At 39.7% G+C, this 24,825-nt stretch overlaps 1 long non-coding RNA gene across 1 annotated transcript; it reads left to right on the top strand.

Moving 5' to 3' along the window:
• The first annotated feature begins 51 nt into the window (after window positions 1-51).
• LOC103554815 (uncharacterized) lies at window positions 52-24,825 on the top strand. The gene is made up of 5 exons (XR_545814.2): window positions 52-199; window positions 12,153-12,279; window positions 14,165-14,269; window positions 15,819-15,925; window positions 20,274-24,825. It is a non-coding gene; the product is annotated as an uncharacterized lncRNA (long non-coding RNA).

Raw genomic sequence — 24,825 nt, 5'->3', positions numbered from 1 at the left:
CAGCCCCGCCCGCCAGGCCCCGCCTCTCCCCGCCGGCCCCGCCCGCAAGGCTCCGCCCCCCCCGCCGGCCCGAGGCCGGAAGGGGGCCGCCAGGGGCACCGCGAGAGCCGCTGCCGGTGCAGCGCCCTGTACTGCTGCTTCGTGGGGACGCGGTTCGTGGTGCTCGCTACTGTTTGACGGAGGCGAGTCTCTCTCTCGGGTTTGTTATTATTGTGGTTATTATCTTTATTGTTGTCGTTATCGTCATTAGTTGTTTCACCCTCCTGGAGCAGACGGGATGGTTCCGTTGAGGGCGGAGGCGGCGGCCGGGTAGCCCTCGCCGCTGACTGGACACCCGGGTCACTCCGACCCTCCCAGAGGCGGCACCTGCGCCACGTTTCCTTGTGAAGTAGTGGACAGGTTGTGTGAATTTTGAAGGAAGAGATATTTATTTTTAACTGTTACTGTTAAATATAACACAAATACGGAAAGCCATACAAAACCAATGCACAACGTAGTGAATTATTCTGAGACATACACCTTAATAAACACTCCCCAGATTTAACGCCGTGTGAAATGGTCTGGCTTAAAACAAAACCTCATCAATAGCTGTAAGGATACAGTCTGGGAAGGCCCTCCTAAAGTTGCCCTCCTAGTAACTGCCACGGGAACTCAAAGGCCACCTGCCAATAATCATGTGCTCTCCAAGAACACATTTGTGAAATGGAAATTTCCCCGGAATTAGGACCCTCCAATTAAGAGTGTATTGGTAAATTCTTAATTGAAAAGAAAAATCAGTAAATATATACATATGTAAATAGCAATAAATAAGTCATCACGAGACTGAACAGCATGTAAGGAGCATCTAGGAGTCAGGGAATGAGAAGTGTATAAAGACTTAAACGTAGCCGGGGATCAGGTGGCCTCAGCATCTGTTTTGGGCGTATGGGCTGTCCTCCCTCTGTGTCACTAGCACCTAGTACAGCACCAGGCGTATAATAGGTGCACTGTGTGATTTATAGTGGAAAGAAAAAAAATGTGTATGAAATCACCCAAAACAGGCTTTGACTACTGAACAATTTCATTCAAGGTCAATTTTTCCAATAGCTAAAATGATGTGCTTTGTGAGATGCCTTGATGCCTTGGAAAGAGGCCATTATACTTTAAATTTTATACTGCTTTCCAGTTTTAAAAAAGCCCTTTCACATGCATTACGGTATCTTATTTGAGACTTAGAGCAGTCCTGTGAGAAAGGCAGGGCCGGACGGAGAGACTCCACAAAGGGCACGGTGCAATGCATACCTGTAAGAAGGGGAAGTACATGGTGAACTATAAAACAATTTCAGCACTGCTGACCGTGCCAATCCCTGCTGGCTTCCTGGCTTGTCTTGGCAGTTTTATTGCCTGTGTTTTTACATTAGGACTTCTTTGCCATACATTTATATAGAGAATGAAGTGAATTTATAAGGAACACAACACCTAACTGGAAATTTGATTCAATATCATGGAGGCAGCCTCTCTGTCATGAGCACCTTGATGAATTAGGGCTAGTGAGCTGCCAATTTGCCACTGTGTGTTGAACACCCTGGCTCTGTAGTTGGTGGTGGGAATATAAAGAATAGAAAATGAATAAGACACAATTTTTCCTCTCAAGAGTTTATGGCCCAATTAGGGAGAAAGACTTAGAAATAAATGAGTGTTTAGTTTATTTGGATGGTAGAGGAACAGTCCTGAGCAGAATTAATTCTATTGGGTGTAGGGAGAGAGTAGGGCAAGTCTTCTCAGAGAAGAGAACATCTGATTTTTTAAAAAAATATGGAAAAATATCAAATATTTCAAAACTAGAGAGAATAATATAATGAACTACTATGTACTCATTACTCAGTCTCAACAATTATTATTATTATTATATTAATTATAATATAATATATAATTATAATTAATTATATATCCCATGACCACTTTATTCCATCTGTACTCTCACTTTCTCTTTCCCTCGCAGGATTATTTTGAAGCAAATAACAAGCAGCATGTTATTTCACCCATAAACCTTTCACTATGTATGTCAAAACAATATGATCTATTTTTAAAAACAACCACAAATTAATTAAAATATCTTTAAAAATTAACAATTTCTTAAGATGTCGTCAATGGTAAAATTTTCCCAATTTTGTTATAACTGTTTTATATAGTTTATTTCTTCAAGTCAGGATCCAAACAAGGTCCTTACATTATATTTGGTTAAAATCTCTTAAACTCTTTTCTTTCTTTGCACTTTATATGTTATATGTTGAAAAAATTGATTGTTTGTCTTGTGGAGTTTCCACATTCTGCATTTTGCTGATTGCATCCCTGTGATGTTATTTAACATGTTCCTCTACCCCTGTATTTCTCATAAAATGATGATAGAACTAGAGACTTGATCAGATTTAGGAAAATACACTTCATAATAAAGATAAAAGTCAATCAATCAAAAACAGACCCCCCAAACTGTCACAGATGTTAGAATTTGCAGACAAAGACATTAAAACAGTTGCTGTAACTGTATTCCAAATGTTCAAAAAGTGAAGCAGAGACATATAAAAAAAGACTCAAATGGTACTTCTTGAGATGAAGATTATAATGTCTGAATAAAATACATCGATATGATTAAGGGCAAATTAGACACTGCCAAAGAAAAGATTAGTGAACATGAAGTCACACCAGTAGAAATTAACCAAAATGAAACATACATAAGAAAAAAAGATTTAAAAAAATGAAAAGAACATTGATGACCTGCGGGACAATTTCAAGTAGCCTAGTGTGTGTAAATGGACTCTGCAAAGGACAGAAGTTGGGACAAAAAATATTTGAATAAATAGTGGCCCAAAATTTCCAAAATGGACAAAAACCGTAAACTCACAGATCGAAGAAGTTCAACCCACCCTAAACACAAGAAACATAAAGAAAACCACATGAAGGCACATCATAATCAAATTGCTCAAAATCAGTAATAAAGAGAAAAATCTTAAAAGTAGCCAGAGAAAAAAGACATGTTATGTACAGAAGAACAGTGAAAGGAGGATGGTAGATCTCATGTTAGAAACAATACATGCAAGAAGAGAGTGGAGCAATATCTTTAAAGTACTAAAAAAAACCCCTGTCAATCTAGAATTCTATTCTCATCTGAAATATTTCTCAAAAATAAAGGTGAAATAAATACTTTTTCAGATATATAAAAGCTAAAAAAATTAGTCATAGCAGACCTGCACTACAGTAAATGCTAAAGGAAGTACTCCATATATAAGAAAAATGACACCAGGTGGAATTATGGATCTACAGAAAGAAAGGAAGCTCACAAAAATAGTAACTGCATGTATAAATATACAAAATCTTAGCATTATTATTAAAATCTCTTTTAAAGATAATTGACTATTTAATAAAAAATAATAACTATTACATGTATGATTGCCAGATAAAATACAGGATGCCTGGTTAAATTTGAATTTCACATAAATAATTGTTACTTTTTTAGTATAAGATTCTCTAAATATTGTACAGAACATGCTTATTTTATAAAGTTATTCACTGTTTATCTGAAATTTAGATTTAACTGAGTGTCCTTTATTTTTATTTGATGGATCTGGCAACTGTAATTTTGAGGTTTATAACATAAATAAGTAAAATGTCTGACAAAAACAGCAAAAAGGGTAAGAGAGGAAATACAAATATGCTGCTATAAGTTTCTTATGCTCTATCTATACATGAAGTGGTATAATTTCACTTGAACATAGATTTTGATAAGTTAAAGGTTTATACTATAAACCCTAAAGCAGTTACTAAAATACCAAGATAATAATAAGCTAGTAAGGCAACAAAGGAGTTAAAATGTAAACGTAAAAAATTCAATTAATCTAAAAAAAGATAGAAAAAGAGGAAAAAGCAATAAAGAAGAGATTGGAAATACAGAAAACAGTTCACAAGATGGTAGACTTAAACCAAACCATATCAATAATCACAGTAGATGTAAATGGATTAAACATCCCCAATGAAAAGGCAGAGACTGGATAAAAAAAAGAAGACACAACAATATGCTTCTTACAAGAAATGCACTTTAAATATATAGACACAAATAGGTTAAAAGTAAAAGGATGGAAAAGTATTTACTACACAAACAGAAGAAAGCCAGACAAAAGAAAAGATTTCAGAGCAAAGAATATTACTGGGAGTAAAGAAGGTCATTTCATAATGATAAAGGGTCAATTCAATAAGAGTACATAACAGTTCTAAATGTTTATGCACTTAATAATTGAGTTTCAAAATACTTGAAGCAAACATAGATAGAAGCAAAGAGAAATAGACAAATCCACAATCATAGTTGTAGATTTCAATACCTTCCTTCCAGTAATTCATAGAACAAATTGACGGAAAATCAGCTGACATACAACACTTGAATAACACTATCAGGCAACTTTACCTAATTCATATTTGTAGGACACTCATCCAATGACAGAATTCACATACTTTTCAGATGCACGTGGAATATTTACCAAGATAGACCAGATTTTGTACTGTAAAACAAATCTCCATAAATTTAAAAGAATTCACGTCATACAAAGTATGCTCTCTGACCACAACAGTAACCAATAACATGTCTAGAATTTACTATATTCCCTCCTCCTCTTAACTCCCAAACCTGCTCCATCTCTCATGTTCCTTTCTCATGTTAGGTCGAGTTCCTATTATTTGCTCAGTCCCTTAAGCCAGAAATTCTTCCTCCTGCCCCATCATATCTCTTATAGAACAAATCTCCAAGTTCTCCTGACTTTTCTTTCAAGTTATTTCTCAAATCTGTTTGCTCCTCTGTGCCACTGTTACTGCTGCCTCAGTCATTAGTAGTTCAGGTCATCGCCATCTCTCTGTGTGGGCCTGCGCCAGCCACCTAACTGGTCCCTCTGCCTCCCATCTTGCCCCTTTAACTCTCCAAATATGGCTTAGGGTAGTAAACAGTCTGTCACATTCTTATAGTTTCTCAGCATCTGCTGAATAGCTTTCCTTTATTTGGGGAATGTCTACTGTTAGGAGTCCTAACTCCCAAGGTGGAAGCCAGAACTCACTTTCCCCACTTCCTTTGCAGCTAGGGGAGAGTACGTGACCTAGGCTCTATCAGATGTTCCACACAAGATTTTAATTAAGAAGAGCACAATGTGAAGAAGCAGGACATCCACAACAGAGTAAAGTCTTTAGACATATGTGCAAAAGATTCCAGAGATATTGTTTTCTTGCAGGGGGAATGTGATTATTTTGGGAAATCTGAAGAGTTTGAAATTTGTGTTTGATTTTCTTGTTTTTCTTTATGTTTCTTCCTTCCTTCCTTCTTCTTTCTTTCTTTCCCTCTCTCTCTCTCTTCCTTCCTTCCTTGCTTCCTTCCATTCTCTCTCTTTCCTTCCTTCCTTCTTTAACAGCTTTATTGAGACATAATTTGCATACCATATAATTCACCTATTTAAAATGTAAAATTCACTTGATTTTTGGTATGTTCACAGACCTGTGCAATTGTCATCAAAATCAATTTTAGAACATGTTCATGAACCCCAAAAGAAACTCCATACCTGTTAAGCCACTGTCCGTTTTCACCCATCATTCCTCCCAGCCACAGGCAAGCACTGATCTGCTTTCTGTATTGATAAATATTCTGGACATTTCATATAAATAGAATCATATAACATATGGCTGTTGTATCTGGCTTCTTTCATATGTGTAGCATAATGTTTTCAAGATTCACTATGTTGTACTCATTCATGCATCAGTACTATATTCCTTTTTATTGCTGAATAATATTCTGTTGTATAGCCATACTGCAGTTCATTCATCCATTCATCTGCTCATAGCCATTTGGGTTGCTTCCAGTTTTTGGCTATTACAAATAAGGCTACTATGAGCATTCATGTATAAGTCTTTGTATAGACATATGTCTTCTGCTTAAAGGTTAAGGAGATGTTTTTTGTGAGAACCAGGATGTGGGAGAAGTTGATTCCTTCATTATTTCATCATTTAAGTTTTTAATGTGTGAGGCAAGCTTTGTATACAGAAAGAAAAAAGAACCCAAAACACTTAGAGCTACTTTTATTTAATTAATATCAAGTTAATTAAAGTATCCAGTTTTTCTTAGGCTTTCAAACTTCACTTTAAATCTTGTAATTTTATTTATAAATGTAGTATTCTGTTATAACAAAATCAGTTTATAAATATGATACAGTTCCATAAACATTTATTATTAACTTGATTTAATTCTGAGATATTTCAAACTATGACTACAAATCTAATGTATTTGATTCTTTAAAGCACTTCAAACATTCAACAAGCAAGCTTACAAATCTAATCAACCAATATTTCTAAGCGCTTAAACTCTCTTTACAAACCTAATAACGTAAAAGTTATAGATTTAGTACCTCAGATTCTCTGAAAAATTTGAACACAGTTTACAATCAATTCAACTTTTACACATCTCAAATTAAATCCCAAATGTACTATCAAGTAAATTCTTTTAAACATTTCAAATTAAAGTTACGTCTAAATTCAACATTTCAAGTACTCCATCTGTCAAACAGAATACATCCAAATTGCCAAGATGATTAAAAAATAACTTGTTCTTGAACTGAACACTGTAACAGAAAGTGTTAAATCTTAGATCTGAGTCACTTCGTCACTTTTATTTGTGTAAAGTTGGCCAGGAGAAAAATTCAGCTCAAGTGAGGAATCACAAATAATACTTCATACATAGTTTAACATTTTAGGTTGAATGTTTAGAACTCATAAATGTTTAGTTTAGAACATAGAAATGTACATTAATTTGCTATATCCTTTCTTTGAGTCTGAGTCTGTTAATTGGAGTTCGAAGACATCTTCATTGCATAAACCACTCTCATATTGTATCCTCTGTCGTTTCTAGTTTGGATTATGTTAAAATGGAGCAAAAACTTTAAGCTACTTGCAAAGCAATGTAGATGAGGATTGATTTTAGATTTTTACATTTCCCTATAATCTTTTATTAAGGGTCTTCTCCACTTTTAGTTTAAGAACTCATTTTTAGGAAGTTGCCATTAGCTAGTCTTCCCAAAGCATTCATTCTAATTTTTATAGAAACAATAACTCTTCCTTTCTATGCTCGTATTTCATGGGCTTATGTCATATTTAATTAATTTATGTTATTATAAATAAGAAGCACAACTAATATCTGTAGGTTTGGGAACACATGCAATGGTTCTCCATGTGTATTATGCTCAACTGGTGGGAGCAGAAAATGCCAATATACTAGAGAAGTACTCAGCTGTTAAGTGTCCTGTGTACCAGTTGGTATATTTTACAGAAAGAATGAAGAATGTGGTTAATTTAGTAATTGAACTAAGTGGAAGTTGGTTTAAAAAGCTTCTATCATTTTCATGTTTTTAAAAATTGACTTACAATTTACATAAAACAAACTCTACTCTTTTAAGTGTGCGGTCCTGTGAGTTTTGACAAACACTTGCAGTTGTGTAACCCCCACTACCATGATCAAGATATAGAATATTTCTGTCACCCCTCGATATCACCTTGTGCTACTCCTTTGTAGTCAGTCTCTCCCTGCCTGCCCCTAGCCCCAGCTCCTGCCAACCACTGATCTCTGTATAATTCTCTGGAGATTCATCCAAGTTTTTGTGTGTATCATTAGTTTGTTCCTTTTTATTGCTGAGTAGTATCCCATGTTATGGATGTAACTCAGTTTATTTGACTATTCACCTGTTGAAGGACATCTAGGTTGTTTCCAGTTTGGGGCTATTATGAAAAAAAGCTACTAGGAACATTTGTGTACAGGTTTTCATGTGAACATAGTTTTCACTTATCTATGCGGCAATATATCATTATGGTTTATATTTTCATTTCCTTAGTAGCTAATGACATCGAACATCTTTTCATGTGCTTATTTACCATCCTTATATCCTTTTTGGTGAAATGTCTGTTATGCCTTTTGCCCATTTTCTAATTAGATTGTTTTTTCACTGTTGAGTTTGAGATTTCTTTATATATTCTAGATACTAGTCTTTTGTTGGCTTTGCGGTTTGCAAGTATTTTCTCTCAGTCTGTAGTAACTTGTCTTTTCACTCTCAACAGAGTTTTTTTTGCAGAGCAGAATTTTCTAATTTTGATGAGGTCCTATTTTTCCTCTTATGGATTGTGCTTTTGGTGTTAAGTCAAAGAACTATTTGCCTAGTCCTAGACCCTGAAGATTTACTACTGTTTTTTTTTTCCTAAAAGTTTTATGGTTTTACATTTTACGTCATATCCATGATTCATTTTGAGTTAATTTTTTTTGCCTATGCATGTCCAATTGCTACAGCACCATTTATTGAAATGATTATCCTTCCTCTACTGTCTAGCTTTTATGTGATTGTCAAAAATCAGTTGGGCATCCCAGTAGCAACCATAACACCTAGTGCCCACATTGTGATTTCTAATACCATTCTCCAGTAAAAGGAATAGGGCTCCTTAGAAAAATGATTGATTCTAGGTCTGGGGCAGGAAATATATAAGATGATCCTGGAGTATCTTGTAATATCAGAAAGTAAGAGAGTGATTAAAGAAAAACCAAAGACATATTGCTGCACGTATGTCAAAGGTGCACAGGACTCAACTTGAAGAACTCCCGATGGCCAAGTTGGAACAATTTGTGCCACAGAATAAGTAAAGTAGGATTGAATTATAGCTCAAAGTATAAAATAAATACCTATGAGTCCGTACTGAGCTAAATGATTGAATAATAAATAAATGGGAGAGAATAGACAAATCTCCAATACAGAAGAATTCCAAATAATTGATGCAGACACTCGGCCCTCGAGAGGAACATAACTCTCCACTCCTTAGTGTGTGGGCTGTGCACAGTGACTTTCTTCCAAAGAGTACAGTCTGAAAATAGGGGAAAAGTAACTTTACAGTGGATAAATCTGACAAACACTACCTCAGCCAGCTGATTAAATTCAACATCAACAGTCAGAAATGATGCTGATAATATTTACTCTTAAAACGATGTGATAAAAACAGCACTTTATTTCTGTAATCTTCTTCTCAATAACCCATCACCCGAGTCTTACTATGAGGAGAACATCAGACAAATTCCAATAGAAGGGCAACCTACAAAATACATTACCAGTACTCCTCAAAGCTGTAAAGGTCATGAAAAACAAGGAAAGTCTGAGACATTGTCACAGCCAAGAGGAGCCTAAGGAGGCATGACATGAAAAACTAAGGAAATCTGAATACTCTATAACCAGTAGTTAATAATAATGTATCAATATTTGTTGCTTAATTGTAATAGATGTACCATACTAATGTAAGATGTTAATAATGAAGGAAACTGGGTACAGGGCATGTGGGAACGCTTTGTACTATCTGCTTAATTTTTCTGTAAATTGAAAACTGTTCTCAAAAATAAAGTCTATTTAAAGTATCAGTTGGGCATATTTGTATGTCTCTAATTCTGGGTTCTCTACTCTGTTCCATTGATGCGTTTGGCTATTGCTCTGCCAATAACACACTGTCTTGATTACTGTGTGGTATTGTCAGAGGGATAGCTATCTAGTAGGTCTTAATAATTGGGTGTTTTTTGGCCCACTTTTAATTGAGTTGTTTTTTTTCTTATTACTGAGTTTTGAGAAAGTGCCAGTGTACTAGAGCAGCCCCAGTGCTCAGTTTGCCTTGGAACCAGTTGGTTGGTTTTACAGAAGGAATGGAGAATGTTAGTTAATTAACAATTTGGTTAAGTAAAAGTTGGCTATAAAAGCTTCTATTTTTTTTTTTTTTTGAGGAAGTTTAGCCCTGCGTTAACTACTGCCAATCCTCCTCTTTTTGCTGAGGAAGACTGGTGCTGAGCTAACATCCATGCCCATCTCCGTCTACCTTTATACTTGGGATGCCTACCACAGCATGCCTTGCCGAGTGATGCCATGTCCGCACCCGGGATCTGAACCAGTGGACCCCAGGCCGCCGAGAAGCAGAATGTGTGAACTTAGCCACTGTGCCACTGGGCCGACCCCCAAAAGCTTCAATCATTTTTACTTCTAGATTCCTTCCCAGGGTTGAAAGGATGCTTACTCAACTGAATTGACATCAGTTACTTCGAGAAGATGTAGGACGACTGTATATTTACAGATTTGGCTTATCTCTTGGAGGTTAGGACGCTGGACACAGGATCTAGATTTACCTTCCAGAATGGTTCCTTCTGAACCACACTTGGACAAGCTAGATCCCTTCTTATACAGTTGGGATTTTCACCAAGGGGATCCCTAAGCCCATGCGCATTTAACTTGTTTCATAACCTAGTGATTTGCATAGTCCCAGTCACACCTAGCGTTATACCTTTACTCCTGTTCCCTTTTGGCCCCCCAAACCTCTTCCAAACACTTTTGGATTTAGGTTGCTGGGATTCTGCACCTCCCGACTAGTCTGCGTCTACCTAATGAAGGAGTGCTTAGCCTTATTTCCCCCGACAGACCCCTCTGGCAGTCTGATGAAGCCTCTGGGTCTCTTAGAAATATGTCCTAAAATCTATTTTATAAAATACAAAGGATCACAAAGGAAAACAATTATCGAAATACAGTTATCAAAATATTAAAATGAATGTGTAGTATATATATGCTTCTTTATTAACAGATTAAATATCAAGATCTAGTGACATTTAATTACTATCGTAATTTCAAAGTAGTGATGAGCAAAAATGGTATTTCGAGATACTTGCGACAACCATAAAGTTAATTGAAAATATCTGTGAATTCTACTAGCAGCAAGGTCATCAGTACTACACACAGCTGTGGTTTATGGCCTCCATTCATAATTGAAGGAGAAGCTAGATTTTCAGTTATGGGTTAGTGAAAATAAAGATGCAATTTGTTTTCTCCACCTGAGTTCATGGCTGAATGGAATCCCTTTTCTGTTCTGTGAGATTCTTCACCCTTTTCACATTTTACTTTTTTACTTGTTTCATCTGCTACCATTTTCTGTTCATTTTTTTAATCCCTCTGGGGTGAGTTTTAGAAGGAGATTGAGGGGAGTGAGGGATACTGTGAGTTCAGACTTGACTCCTGGAAGGGGTGCTGGTCACTTTGCCTCCCACCTTTCTGTTACTCCCACAGGCAATGCTCTGCCTCCCAGAGCCCAGCCAGCTGTTGGTGAAAACCAGCCCTAGTCACAGAGGGCTTGGACTGTGTATTGGTTTCCCTCTGTGCTTTGTGGATTTATCTGCAAGATCTACCCATGGCTAGCTGTTCTCTCCTTATCATCTTGAAACTTATCATATTGGAAAAGTAGGCAGGCCCTTGGGAAAGTGTGAGAATTCAGATTGTTTCCCAGTTCCAACTTCTATAGGTCCTAGAAGGCAAAATAAAACCACACATTTAAATACTACTGATAAAGCAGAATATTGAAGACTTTGCGATGGAAAATGAGTGCTCGAGGATATAAGCAATATATTGCCAGTATTGTGAAGCTAAACAATGAAGGCAATTATTTTATTAAAGTGGGGACAACTGTTTAGCCTCTGCAACATTCTTCTCTCTTCAGTACCAATGCCTGGAGACAGGCAGTACACTGGGACTCTCAGTGGTGAGAACAAGACGTGTTTTCTGCCTTCGGCGACACTGCTGTTTTTACAGTGCTTTTCTTGCTGTGGGACTCTTGTTGATTTCTGCCCTAGAGGTCGAGGGCAGAGATGTTCCAGTTCTCTCGCCGAGTTCCCAGGGGACTGGGAGTGGACTGGATTCTGGCCAGGGCCATTTATTCTTGAAGAAATTAGAAACCAGTGGAATATTGCTCTGCTTATTCAGAAGGAGTAAGAAATAAACTAGCATGTGACAGGGAAAGGAAGTTTATCTCCATCTAGACAAAGTTTTATATTTATAGGTCTATAGAGTTGGTAAAAATGAAGGCCAGGAGAGCATAAATGTCTGGTAGTAAAATACAAGACAGAGAGAGAGAGCAAGAGAAAGAAACCTATAGGACAAGTTTCTATCCAACAAAGGTTGTTTTCATGTAGAATTAGGATTCTTCGCCTTTGTTTTCTCTCACAGTTCTTTTTCTTTAAAATTAATAAATTTTAAAATATATAAAGCATACAGAAAAGTAGAGTCCATTGTGTAATAACCATCCATGTACCCACCACACAGATAGGACAAACAATGCAGATACCTTAAGAGAAAGAGAAGTTCTGAGGAGCCAATGAAGATGCTCGAAAGAGAAAGGGTCCCTGTTAACCATGTTCCTGGCCCAGAGACTGTGAAGCCACCTAGCCAGGTAAGAACTGGGCTATCCCTTTCCTCTTCTCACCACCAAGCCCCTGCCATTTTGGGAGAGAACAAAACAGCAGGTAGCAAGTAAGTGAGGCGGACAGGTGGGGAGAGCAGAGAGCAGAAGGCCCTATTTTCCACTCCTACTGCAGGCTCCTGTGCCCCGGCTGGTGGAGGGGAGATTTACTACCAAGTGAAGTTGTGAGTTTTGATTTTTTCAGGGGATTATGCATTCTAATTGCTAAACTGAGGCTGTGTTTGTGATTTAAAATGGCTGCGGGACTTGTCCATTATTTAGGAGTGAACAGAGAAGCCATGGGACTCACAGAGTTTTCCTTCAGGAGCAAGGAAGGTGACTTCCACTGAATAACAGTTTAAAAGAAACAGTGGGAGGCAAAGCCAAGTGGAGTTTGACTGCCAGGAATCACGCTTGTTCCACATACCACATGGAAAGCGTTCAACCAAATCTACGATGCCATCAATACTAAGGCAAACTATAATTTTAGATCTAAGAAGTAAAAAAATTGCTATCTTTGATAAGTCAAAATTGGGGCAAAAATCAATGATGAGCAAAATAGCAAATTTTAAATAAAGACAGGATCAGTATTACCAATTTTTCCTTTTGCCTCAAACGTCAATATGTCTCAGCATGCACTGTCACTAACCCTTATTTAAAATTTTGATATTTTGTTCATCATGGTTTTTCTGCATTAATTTTGGTTTTTTAAAAATATTCATTAAAATATATTTCTCTTGATTTTTGAGTTTTTTTGCTGCCCAATTAAATTTTTAATCGGAGGCAAGTGCCTCACTTACCCACATCACCCAGTTCCTTTTGGGGACAGAGATGGGGACAGGAGAAAAAAAGAAGAGGGGAAGAAAGAAAGACGCTTTTGCTTATTTTGTTGCCCATGTAATTGCAAATGGGAGAAATAGTTTCATATATTTCCCAAACAGGGATCTCTTTAAAGTTCTTGCTTGAAAATATCAGAGATGGTATAATTGACAGACTCAGATAACGTTGAAGAGAGGAATTCTCATCTTCTTAGGAAGACTCCAATTTATTGCCAGGATGACTAAAGTCCACAATAACCAGCTAAATTGGTGTTTTCAAGGCTGTTGATATTAAAGTATGAAGCAAAATGCTTGTTATGTTTGTTTTCTCACTCCTGCCATTTAGAGAAATTCCCTCTAGTACCAATGAAAGTATAAAAGGAGATTTATGATGCTTGTGTGTACTGATAATATCTGGTATACAGCGCTCTACCATTTTTATCATCTCCCTTAATTCTCGCAGTATTTCTCATTCACTTCTCAAAATTACCACCGGGGATAGGCAGGGACCGTATTGCCCCATTTTATGGACAAGGCATCAGCCTCATTTTTCAGACAAGGCTGACCCAAGTCCTATGATGAATTGCTGCAGGGAGGGAACCAGAACCCTGATCTTTCTACTTCAAGGACAGTCCCTTGCCTGTCCCTTGTGTGCCACTGAAGACATGTGGAAAGACACTTTAAGTGCTGTGTTTGAGGGATTGCAGCTATAATCGGAGCTGGTTAGCAGCTGATCTCCCTGAGGCTATATCCAGTCTCCTAATGCTGTTTCATATTAAACAGGTTTGCGAGTGAGTCACTTGCCTGGCACAAACCAGCAAAGTGATTGCTTCAGCCTCGCTTGGAAACTCGAAGTCCTCCCTCTGCCTGGGGGTAGCAAACTCAAGGCAAACCTCAGCTATAATATTGCAGCCGCTCTGGGGCTGACTTTGTGGTTTGCTTATACAATTTCAGGCTTCATTTAGCATGCACCCGTTTTCCCCTTCCACGTTTGCATGATTTGGTACTGAGTTCTCTTATGCTAACACCTCAGTCTGCACACATTTTCCTTTGTTTAGGTGCTGTTGGAGTAGAAAAGAAGGCACACCCTGCCCAAGGAGATCTTAGTCAGAAAAGGAAAGGAAGCTGCCATTAGCCCAAGTGGGCTGCTGCCTGACGCCCAGGTGAGACTTAGAGGTGAATTTTGATCAGTTCAAGGAGGGAATTTGGATTTTCTGCTTCTTCTTGTCCAGGACTGAGGCATAGGTTGCTTTTGGTAATTCAGCTGGGAGCTAAAAAGTCCCCTCGGAAGCTCTACTGGCCTTACTGCTGAGAGAGCACCTCGCTGTCCTTGAGCTAGAAGTGAATCAGGTGACCTGTCCCTCATTTGCCACCTCCATGCCCTGAGTAGATGTGTGACGCAGCACTTGCAGTGTTTTACTGCATTATTTTATGTTAGATATCTGTTCTCTCTATTTGACTCTGAGTGCCTTGAGGGCAGGAACCATGTATTATTTTGTAATCCCCTAAACACTGGGCCACCTTGTGAGCGGTTTTATCATGGTATGGCATCCAAGTTCATAAAGTCTCCAAGAGACCATGGGCAGAAAATGCAATAGCACGCACCCATACACACAAACACTCCCCCACTTCCCCAGCTACTCTGGCCTTCACTGATCTGTCTCCCCAGGGCCGCTCATTGACCCACCTGCTCCCAATTTTCTCACCACCTCAATCCAACCTCACTCATTTGTTGTCTCTCTCTCTTTTTCTCTATCTCTGTATTCCCCTCTTCTCATCTTCCCTCTCCTCCAGATCCCTGCCCTCTATTCCTCCAGTCATCTCTGGCTCAATTCTTTATTATATGGTCTCCTTTGACTTCTTTCAATCTTCCTTTTCACCCATTCTCCTAACCAGCACAACAGAGCTCCAGAAGTAGATATATGAGCTCCTCAAAGGGGCTGGCAGTGTTGATAGAAGGGAAGGAGGAGGCCACGAATATATCTGGTAATATTTTTGTCCTTGTCATATTTATCTTTGTTTCCTCAGCATCTGGCTCTGCAGTTAGCACATGTTAGGTTTTCAGTAAATGATCCATAAATGAATGAAATGTTATTAGCCTTTACCGTAATGTACCATCAAAGCAGTTCATAAGTGCCCCCCTTTCAAAAAAAAGACTGGCAGATCAATAGTTTTTGTCCCACAAATCAGTGGGATTTGGCCATAACTTTTTGGCTTTTTAATCCTCCAGGCAGAGGAGCCAGGCTCCCTGTGGCCATCCTCCATCAGGAGGAGGCTCATTCCTCCCAAGCTCTCTTGTGCCTGCGTGCCTGGGTCACTGGCTCTCAGGTGGTGTGTGGGGGTAGAAAGCTGTCCTTGTATCTCAGCCAGCTGGATGAGGCCTTCTTCATGTCTTGATCTTGCCAGCCCTGTTTCCTGAGGCTGGGCCCGTGCTCCCATCTGCCCAGTGCCTCTCACTCAGTTGACTCCAATTCTTTGAGTAGGCTTTTCCTGTGGCCCCTCAATACCTGGCCTGTAACTGGGCTGTGTCTGTTGCCTTCAGCTCAGGATTTTGTCTTTTGTCGTTTGATCTGCTGCTGGGACCATCTTTTTCCCCCATCTCTGGCTTTTTTGCCCTACATTCCTATTCCTTTTTATGATCTCCTACCAACCATTTTGTTGGATGCAAACTTTGACAGTCATCCTTTTATAAGATTCTGGTCTCAATTCTAGAGAGCCATGGCTTACAGGAGAGAAGGAAGAGGAAAATGGTACCTGCCACCTGAACAGCAAAGCACACTTGTCTTGGCAAGGACTCCTTTCAGAAATTTGATTTGAAGGTTAGTATTAATACATTTTGGCAAGAATATTGGATATATGTGACTTTTTATAGTTTGACATTAGGATATATTTCTACCTTATGATAAGAGAAGACGAGTGATGTAAGATGAATGGAGAGTTAGGTTGAAAAGGAGATAATTCTCTGAAGACTATGACGATTCTTTAAAAAGACAAGGCATCAGGATAATGCTAAAAGGAGAAACATTTGTTGGATAATAAAGTATTAAATTGTTCTTGGATAGGATTGTCTAAGTTCTGCTACTCCAACACTGCTCAAAATCCAACTGAAAGGTGATGTTAGCAGCTTCGGTTCTCTCTAAATCCAAGCAGAGTTTACCTATAGGCATCTGATGTGCTTCTGTTCAGATTTATTACTCACCAAATATTAAATAGAGCTTGTTAGAAAATCTTAAGATTATAATGTCAACACTAGTAGAAGTGTTATTTTATTAATATTTATTTTATATAGAACACTGTTCATTGTTCTTAGTGTTTCCTTTATAGATGAGCTTGCCTATTCTCAGGTGTTTCTATTGCTGAATGGATAAAAAAAAGATGGCGGTAAAATACTGGTTTAATGGGTAGCACATAAGGCCTAAGTAGGTAAGACAGTGAAGGCAGATGGGAGATAGATTAGAATAAAATAGAGGGACCCACAGGTTAGCACTATAAATGAAGTCAAAGAGTAGTTGTTTTTCTTTGATTTCCTTAAAAGAGAGCTCTGGGAAATGGACTGGTAATGGTTTTTGGTGGGGTATTAGAGTTTAAGTTGGCAGAGTTGAAACATCTCTGGGTAGTGATCACATTCAGGGTGAAGCCACAGGAGTGACTGGTGAAGTGGGGAGGAGGTGGAGGTCACCTGTAACCTTTGCAGGACTTGGGGAAGAGAGTTAGACTGAGGTCCAGTGAATGTGGAGTGAGTGACCAAGACATGGATAAATGACAATGACGATCACAATTAAGAGTAGAGCGTGTTTATAACTGAATGAAGAATAAGTGTTTGGATATCGTAATATGGAGCCAGAAAAATAAGTACGTCTCTTTTCCCGAGTAGCCATGGGGTGTGTGATGAAGAATGGAAGAATAAACATCCTCACTCCCAGGTGTCTGAAGGAAAGGCAGTGTCCTTTAACAAGGGTCATGTTTCAGTTAAGGCAGGAGGAGAAAGCAGCCTAATGGGATAATCTTACATTGTGAAGAATAGAGTTTGCCAGTGGATGGTGGCTCCAGAGGGCCAGCAGAAAGGGTTAGGTTGTGGCAGAGGGAAAAGTAAGAGAATGAGCCAAGGGGAGGATGGAAGTGATGGTAACAGAAAAAGATAGGCCTTTAGCGGGGCTAGCATTCAGGGTGGAGGCAAAGCATGCCAGCGGTGGAGAGGTAGAAATAGCAGAATTCACTAGTCTGGAGGGTCTCTTTGGGCCTCTGGCATAAGGGGTTTCTAAGCCCATGCAGAAAGGGTGCCAGGTGGTATCTCAGGCTAAGTGTTGCCCATCTTTATGGTCTAGTCAGCAACGAGAGGCCTCTGCCCAGGGCTCCAAAGGGATGGCTGTAAGGTTGTTTTGCTCTTAGCATGAGCCAGCCTCAAGTAAGGAGGATAGAATTGTTAGGCCTGAATCGAAAGGAAGACAATTATACATGCTCCCAGGCCTTCTGGGGAAGTGTATCTAGTCATGTATCCTGATAAATTATCTGAACCCTGAACCTCTCCTTATGTCAGTGACATGCCCTCATCCTTGGTGTCCCCTTGGAAGCACTGGGCGTCAGCCATAGAATCCTCAGGTTTAGGAGAGAGAAGAAATCAGCACCTAAAATCCTTGGCCAGCCTAACTTGTGATCATAAATTAAAGCTGCTCGCAAGATTCTTAATCATGACAGCAGTGGGTCTTCCCATCACTGCTTCCCATTGCCAGGGTGACCACACCTCACCCAACCCTGTACTGGGCAGGAGGCCAGTTGTTGGGGATTTAGATATGAAGCTTGGAACTTGGTCCAAGAAGTAAAAACTGTAAAGTCAGGTTTTGGGAAAACTGTGATTAAATCAAGACAGGAAAAGTAGCAAGATAAATGAAAAGCTGAATCAGTGAGTGGCTGATCTAATTTTTATGTAACTCAGATGTCAGCTGGAGTCATTCTGCCTCTTAGTGTCTGTTAGGATTGGCTCAAGCCCCATCCTGGGGTAAGTGTAGTGTCCTCCTCAGGTTTATGCACAGCCCATGGGCTGACAGTTTTCATGGTCCCTCTTGCTCTAATTTCCCCACTTTGGTTGAGTTCTTGTCTAGCCCAAAGTGGACCTAATCACAGGATCTAACTCCTTCTCCTTGGCTTCTTCCTGAAGCACTACTTGCAGCAGTTAGCAGCATGTTATAGAACTTCTGCTGGGCGAGTTACAGAGCAGCACTAGACAGTGGATGACTTCGAGTTAAGATCGGATAGCTCTGTTCTTAAAAATCCCCTTTGCCATTTCTGCCAACTGCCAGACTCCAGACTCCCACCATCTTGCCTAACTCTTTCTCCTTCTCTCCTCTCTCCTTCTTCTCTCCTTCACTCTCTCCAAGTTCCTTTTAATTTTTTAAGCAGAAAAGTTTATCTGCCTCTTTGTTAACCCCTGTCCCAGAGCGCACCTTCCACTCCCACCTAGCTTTTCAGGATATTTTCCTAAACAAGATAGTTCATTTTCTAAGAGAAATTCTGGAGCAAGCTGGATAGAAGATTTTCCTTACCTCTCTATATTTATTGCTCCTGTCAAAAGACGGCTGGGTCCCAGAGTCTGTAATGGGGCTTAACCTCCAGGTACATTTTAAATGGTTCCAGAAACAAAGGGCAGAGGAGGGGGAGTACTGAATAGACAGCTTTGGGCTGTCTTGGTGACCTTCCCAACCCGGTGCTTGGTTCTTACATATTCTCGACGTCGTGGCCTCCTGAGCGATTTCTCTTACCAGAATGCCCTCGACTACCTGTATGCTTACTCTTGGAAAATGTGACAGCTTGTACTTCATTCATTCTCTTTCAGGTAACAGACTAGTCCTCCCTCAGCTCGCTCTCTCTGAACTCCTAGCTCAAAGATGTCTTCCTCCCTTCTCTCCAGCAGGAGGACAGACACAAAGCAGCTCTTTGTTTAGAACTTGAAAACTCAGTGTCTCTTTTCACCTAATTAGAAGGAAGTATTTTTCCATTCACTTCATTTTCTTACTGGAATTTGCTAACTGGAGCTGAGTAGCTTAGTTTGCATACAAGGTTTATTCATTAATTAACAGCCTCCAGGCCGGGTTAGCCTTATCAGGATTTAATATCTAACTTAGCACTGGCTAAACCAGAAAGAGTGCTTGAAATTGCTGGCAGCTTTTACTATAATGGGAAAGGACCTCTAAGGTGGTATAGCAGCTCTCTTTTCTCTGCTGCAAGCTATTCTGAAGACTAAGACCCTCCAAGGAGCGTAATCTGAAACATTTGGGGATCCTTGACAGAGATCAGTGATGGCCACCATTTTGCCAGTTGCTTGTAACGATAAAGTGAGATAAATGCCTTAGTTTTCTAAGAGACAGAAAATAGTCATAGAGTTTTTTAAAAGTTATTTTTCCCAATAAGTGCTTTTTATTTTCTACTCAAGAAAGCTCTAAGTAATTGCTAGCTATTGCCTTGCTGGTTCTTCCATCTTCTATTATCTGATTGTAATGGGCAGAATTTTGGCCCTAAGACTTTTGCTCCCTGATATTATTCCTGTGGTTATATTCTATTAATTGGCAAAAGAGACTTTGCAGATATAATTAAGGTTACTAATCTATTGACTTTGAAATAAGGATATAAGGTCCAATGTAATTATGTGAGCCCTTAAAGGCTGAAGGTGGAAGTGGAAAGCAGAGACATTCCAAGCATGAGAAGGATTTAGTGTACTGTTACTGGATCTGAGATAGAGGAGCCATGTGCAAAGACCAGAGAGAGGCCTTTTGGAGATAAGGGCAGCACCCAGCTGACAATCAGCAAGGAAGCAGAAACCTCAGTCCTACAACAGCAAGGAACTAAATTCTGCCCACCACATGAATGAGCTTGGAAGTGGATTTTTCCAAGAAAGAAAGAAAGAAAGGGAGGGAGAAAGAAAGAAAGAAGGAAGGAAGGAAGGAAGAAATTCCTTTCTTCCATTCTAGAAAGTAATGTGGCCCTGCTGACGCCTTGACTTGGGCCTTGTGAGACCCTAAGTGGAGAACCTGGTTGAGTTACTCTATACGTGGACTTCTGATCTACAGAAACTGTGAGACAATAAATATGTATTGGTTTAACCTTCAAAATTTGTGGTAATTTTTTACAGTAATAGAAAATGATTATGTGGGGTTTCTGTCTTTTGTTCAACAGATGTGAGCAGTGGAGATCCTCCTCACCAAGCAAGGCTCTTCATGGCAAGCCTCTGTGGGCAAACTTGGTCACTGTGTTCAAAGGGGTGAATTAGCTTGGCCTTTTGTTTTATAATCTAGATCTGTGCAGTCTAATATGGTAGTCACTGGCCACAGATGGCTTAAATTGAAATTTAAATGAATTGAAATTAAATCAAATTTAAAATTCACTTCCTCATTTGTATTAGCTACATTTTAAGTGTTCAACACCCATATGTGGCTAATGGCTACCAAATTCAAAAGCACAGCTACAGAACATTTCCTTTATTGCGGAAACTTCCAGTAGATGGTTCTGGTCTAGATGATAAACAGTGATGACATTTAGTTGCAATTGTTCTTTTTCTCATTTGGGGCACCGAGAGGTAGGATTCCTCTACTCTCCAGTAGAATTATTACAAAGCAGAAATCATGCAAATTTCTCCCAACTGCAGCAAGAAATGTATGAATTTTGTGGAAACTTTCATGTCTGTACTTTCTTCCCTTGTTATTTGCATAAATTACGTCCTGGGGATAGAGAGCCCTGGACTTGCAGCAGAATGCTCTAGGAATATCAGTGACAGGGTATCAACCTCACTTTTTTTGCAGATGGAGGGTTATCATGTGATAAATGACCAAGAAGTCTCCTGGCCCAGACTGTAGGATTTTCCAAGGGTCTCCTTCTACAGTAAGACAAAGGTAGCTGCTGGGGCAGGCTAATAATTTCACCCCCCTCCCCCAAAGCAAACAAACCCTAACAGTCTATAGCAGTTCGACTTGCCTCTTTATGTTGGTTTTCAATGCCCAAAGGTGACATTAACCCAGAAGAGGAAAAAGAGGCTTATTCTCTCAGGAGACTGAATCATCTAGACTCAGGGTCAGATTTCTGCCTCAGGCTCAAACAACAAAAGTTGAGACATAAGACTCCCTGACCAAACTCACATATAACTGGTGATCATGGACTAAAGCTTGCAGGTGATGCAATAGGAGAGGTTTGGCACAGGCCAAGGGAAAGAGCCTGGCTTTGGGGTTAGAAGACCTGAGTCTGAATCCTGCATCCCTATTTCTGCATTACCCTGAGCTAGTTAATGAACCTTTGTGAGCCTCACTTTTTTCATCTGTGACACAGATGAAACAACTGGAGAATAAGAATCTCTGGTTCTTGGGGTTGTTGTGAGGATTAAAGGAGAGAATTGCACAGATTGTCTAAGCTCAGGGAATATTAGCTAATGTTACTTATACAGCATCAGCCCCAGATTATATCAGGAAAGACCATGCATCCAACACACTGGCCAGTCACATGTGTGGTTTTGTTTCCATTCCCACCTCAATCCCCGCTCCTATGGTCATACCCTCAACATTGTCATTTCACCAATTGCACTCCCCACAAAAATGGTACAATTTCAAATGTCTCACTCCCTCTCCTCCACACAATACATACCTCTGAACATCTGATTCCCTGTGATTCTTGAATATCACCGATAGCTGCAATCCATTATTTCACGAGAAAGTAGAAGCAACCAGAAAAGAACTTCCACAAGCTCCTACCACCACATCTATCCACCTTCTGGCATCTGTGCACATAGAGTCTATCTTCTCTCCTGCTATGATAGGTGAACTGTTTGCGCTTCTATCTAATGTCAGTCTCACCACCTCTGCACTGGATCCAGCCCCTCTTCCCTACTCTAGAACTTCACTCCTACAATTGCTCTTCTCTCCTGCATCATTAATTTTTTCCCTTTTCACTGGATCATTTCCATTGCATCAAATATACTATAATATTTCCCATACATAGAAATCCTTCCTAGACCCATGTCCTCCTTCAACTGCTACCTCTTTTCCCTGCTTTCCTATATTGTGTCTTTCAGTGGTGTTTTCTCATCTCCCTGAATTCTAAATGTTGGAGTGTCTCAGAACTCCACTCTTCTTTGTCTACACTCACCCCCAGGGGATCCACATAGGTCCATGACTTTAAACACCTTCCATATACTGCCAAATTTATGTGCCCTGCCTGGATCTCTCCCCTGAACCATAGACTCTTATATCTAACTGCCTACTCAGTATCTCCACTGGGTATCCAATAGACATCTTAAGATGTTCCAAAATGAATGATTGATTTTCAGCCCCTAACCCCCAAATCTACTCCTCCCATAGATCTCCTTGACTCAATAAATGGAACTCCATTCTTCCATAAATGCATGCTAAAAATCTTAGTATTACCTTGATCCCTCTTTTTCTCTTACAGACCTCAGCTAGTCCATCAGAGAGCAAAGGGAGATCAAGAGTCCGGAGAGGCTATTTCATTTAGGCCAGAGAAAAGTCCTGACTCACCAAAGATTACTCCCCTCTAGTGACCAGAATTATTACATAACCTAGGTGTAGTCACCCTTAATTCAGCAAATATATTCGGAGCATTTCCATGTTCTGGGCAATATTCTAGGTACTAGGGATACAGAAATGGGCAAAAACAGGTAAAATTTCATGGAGCTTACTTTCTGCTGGGGTGAGACAGGAAACTTGTCAGATGGTTAAAGAAAAATATTTTGGGGTAAGGGGACAGAAATTGCAGGAAGGATGCTGTTTTAGATAGGGTGGTCATAAGAGCTTCTGCAAGAGATGACAGTGAAGCATAGACATTTAAGCATTGAGTCATGCAGATATCTGGGAATAAATTATTCAAGCAGAAGGGGAATGTGCAGAGGTCCTGAGGTAAAAACATTCTTGGGGTATCCCAGGAGCAGAATGAAAGCGTGTGTAGCTAGAATGGAGTCAGTGAGGTGGGCAGTGGTAGGAAATGAGATCAGAGAGAGAGCTGGGGTGAGATCATGTAGGTCTTACTGCCCAAGAAAGGGATTTGGGATTTTATTCTAACAGGTAGGAAGCCAATAGAGGGTTTTGCGCAGAGGTACGTCTTGAGCTGACATATTTTAAAAGGATCAGCCTGACAGCTTGGTGAAGAGCGGACTGTAGCTAGGAGAGAGTGGAAACTGGGAGACCAGTCAGGGGGCCGAGTCCATTAATCTAGGTGCGGGAAGATGGTGCCTGAATTAGATGGTTCCTGTGGAGGTGGCAGGAAGTACTGGATTTAGAATTCATTTTGAAGCTAGGGCTGACAAGTTTTCCTGAGCACATGGTAGGGGCACAATTTATATTTGTTGAGTGAATAGATACCCAGAGTATTCTGGGGTGAGGCAGGACTTTCCCTGGCCTGGATGAAATATCCCTGTCATTCACTGCCCCTTTGTTCTCTTTCCATGCTGACTTGCAGCCATCTGATGACTCATAATTTGTTCCACGTCCCTTGACTCTAAGGAGGGGTGTCCTGAACATTGAACACTAGGATATTGTCACTAGAAAATATCTACAACTCTAACTTAGTAAATTGGGATTCTGGGTTATTGTAATTCTCTTGCCATTTTTCCTCTATCTGACCATTTCTCTTTATGCTGATAAAGTTGAGCTCCAAATCTGGAAACTTGAGGCCCAAATTCTGGGCCCAAATGGTCCTTTCACACTGTTGGCCCATTCTGGACCATTAATTGGACTCCTTTTTGAGAAATTTTTCTCATTTTAATAATACATGCTTCTTATTACTCTTGAAATTCATATTGTAAAATTTCTAATATGTGGAATTAATATAATTGGGTAGGAACCCAGTTATCACTGTCAGAAGATTTATAGAGTTCCTCTTTACTTCCAAGTCCTTTTCTTCAATTCCAAGAGCAGCAAGAATGCTTACCAGGGCCAGGACAAGGGTGAGGCAAGTGAGCTGCCTAGGGTGCAACATTTATGGAAGCATTCACTCTCAGGGCCGTGGAAGTACAGGGTGGGCACCTGAGAATGACTGCCTCCTGAACTTTGTGCTCTGGCCACCTTGATTGCTTCACCCTAGTCCTGGCCCTGCTGCCTGCAGGGAAGCATTTTGGTTTATTAACCAGGCAACTGTAGCATCAAGAGCAGGACCAGTTCCCCACTGTTTGGCCATGACTGTGCAACAGAAAGCTGCTCTCAGAGAAAGCAAATGGCATGGAGAGGAGCCATGTTCTGGGACGCTCTGCCAATTTAGAAATTAAAAGCAGTGGGAAAATGGTGATGAAAGTTATGGAGTTTTGTTTATAATAAACTCAACAAGCCACTGGCATTCCATTTGTTGAGGGCTACCTGGGTCTGGTAATCATATCTATAGCATTTCTATCTTGTTTGCAATTCCTCAGATATAGCTTTTAAAAAACATTTGTTCTCCTCCATATGCCTTGTTTTTATATATTACAAAAATTAACAGAACAGATAATGGCTGCAGTGTAAATGCTTTGGACAATCAGGTAAGAGCTTATTTTTAAGGTTGGATTAACAATTTCCATTTTAACAATGCGCTCAAATTGACTGAGTGATTCTAAATTAGCTCTTTAGTTCTTACCCTTAACCACTGATAAATGCCACTATTAATTTCAGTTATTTAAAGGCAACATTAATATGTGTGAAACAAGAACAGCGATAAAGACAGAAAGGAATAAATTACTTGCTGCAAGACAGAATGA

Source organism: Equus przewalskii, chromosome 15 (assembly GCF_037783145.1).
Source record: "Equus przewalskii isolate Varuska chromosome 15, EquPr2, whole genome shotgun sequence".
NCBI lineage: Eukaryota > Metazoa > Chordata > Mammalia > Perissodactyla > Equidae > Equus > Equus przewalskii.
This window is presented reverse-complemented; position numbering and strand designations above follow the sequence as displayed.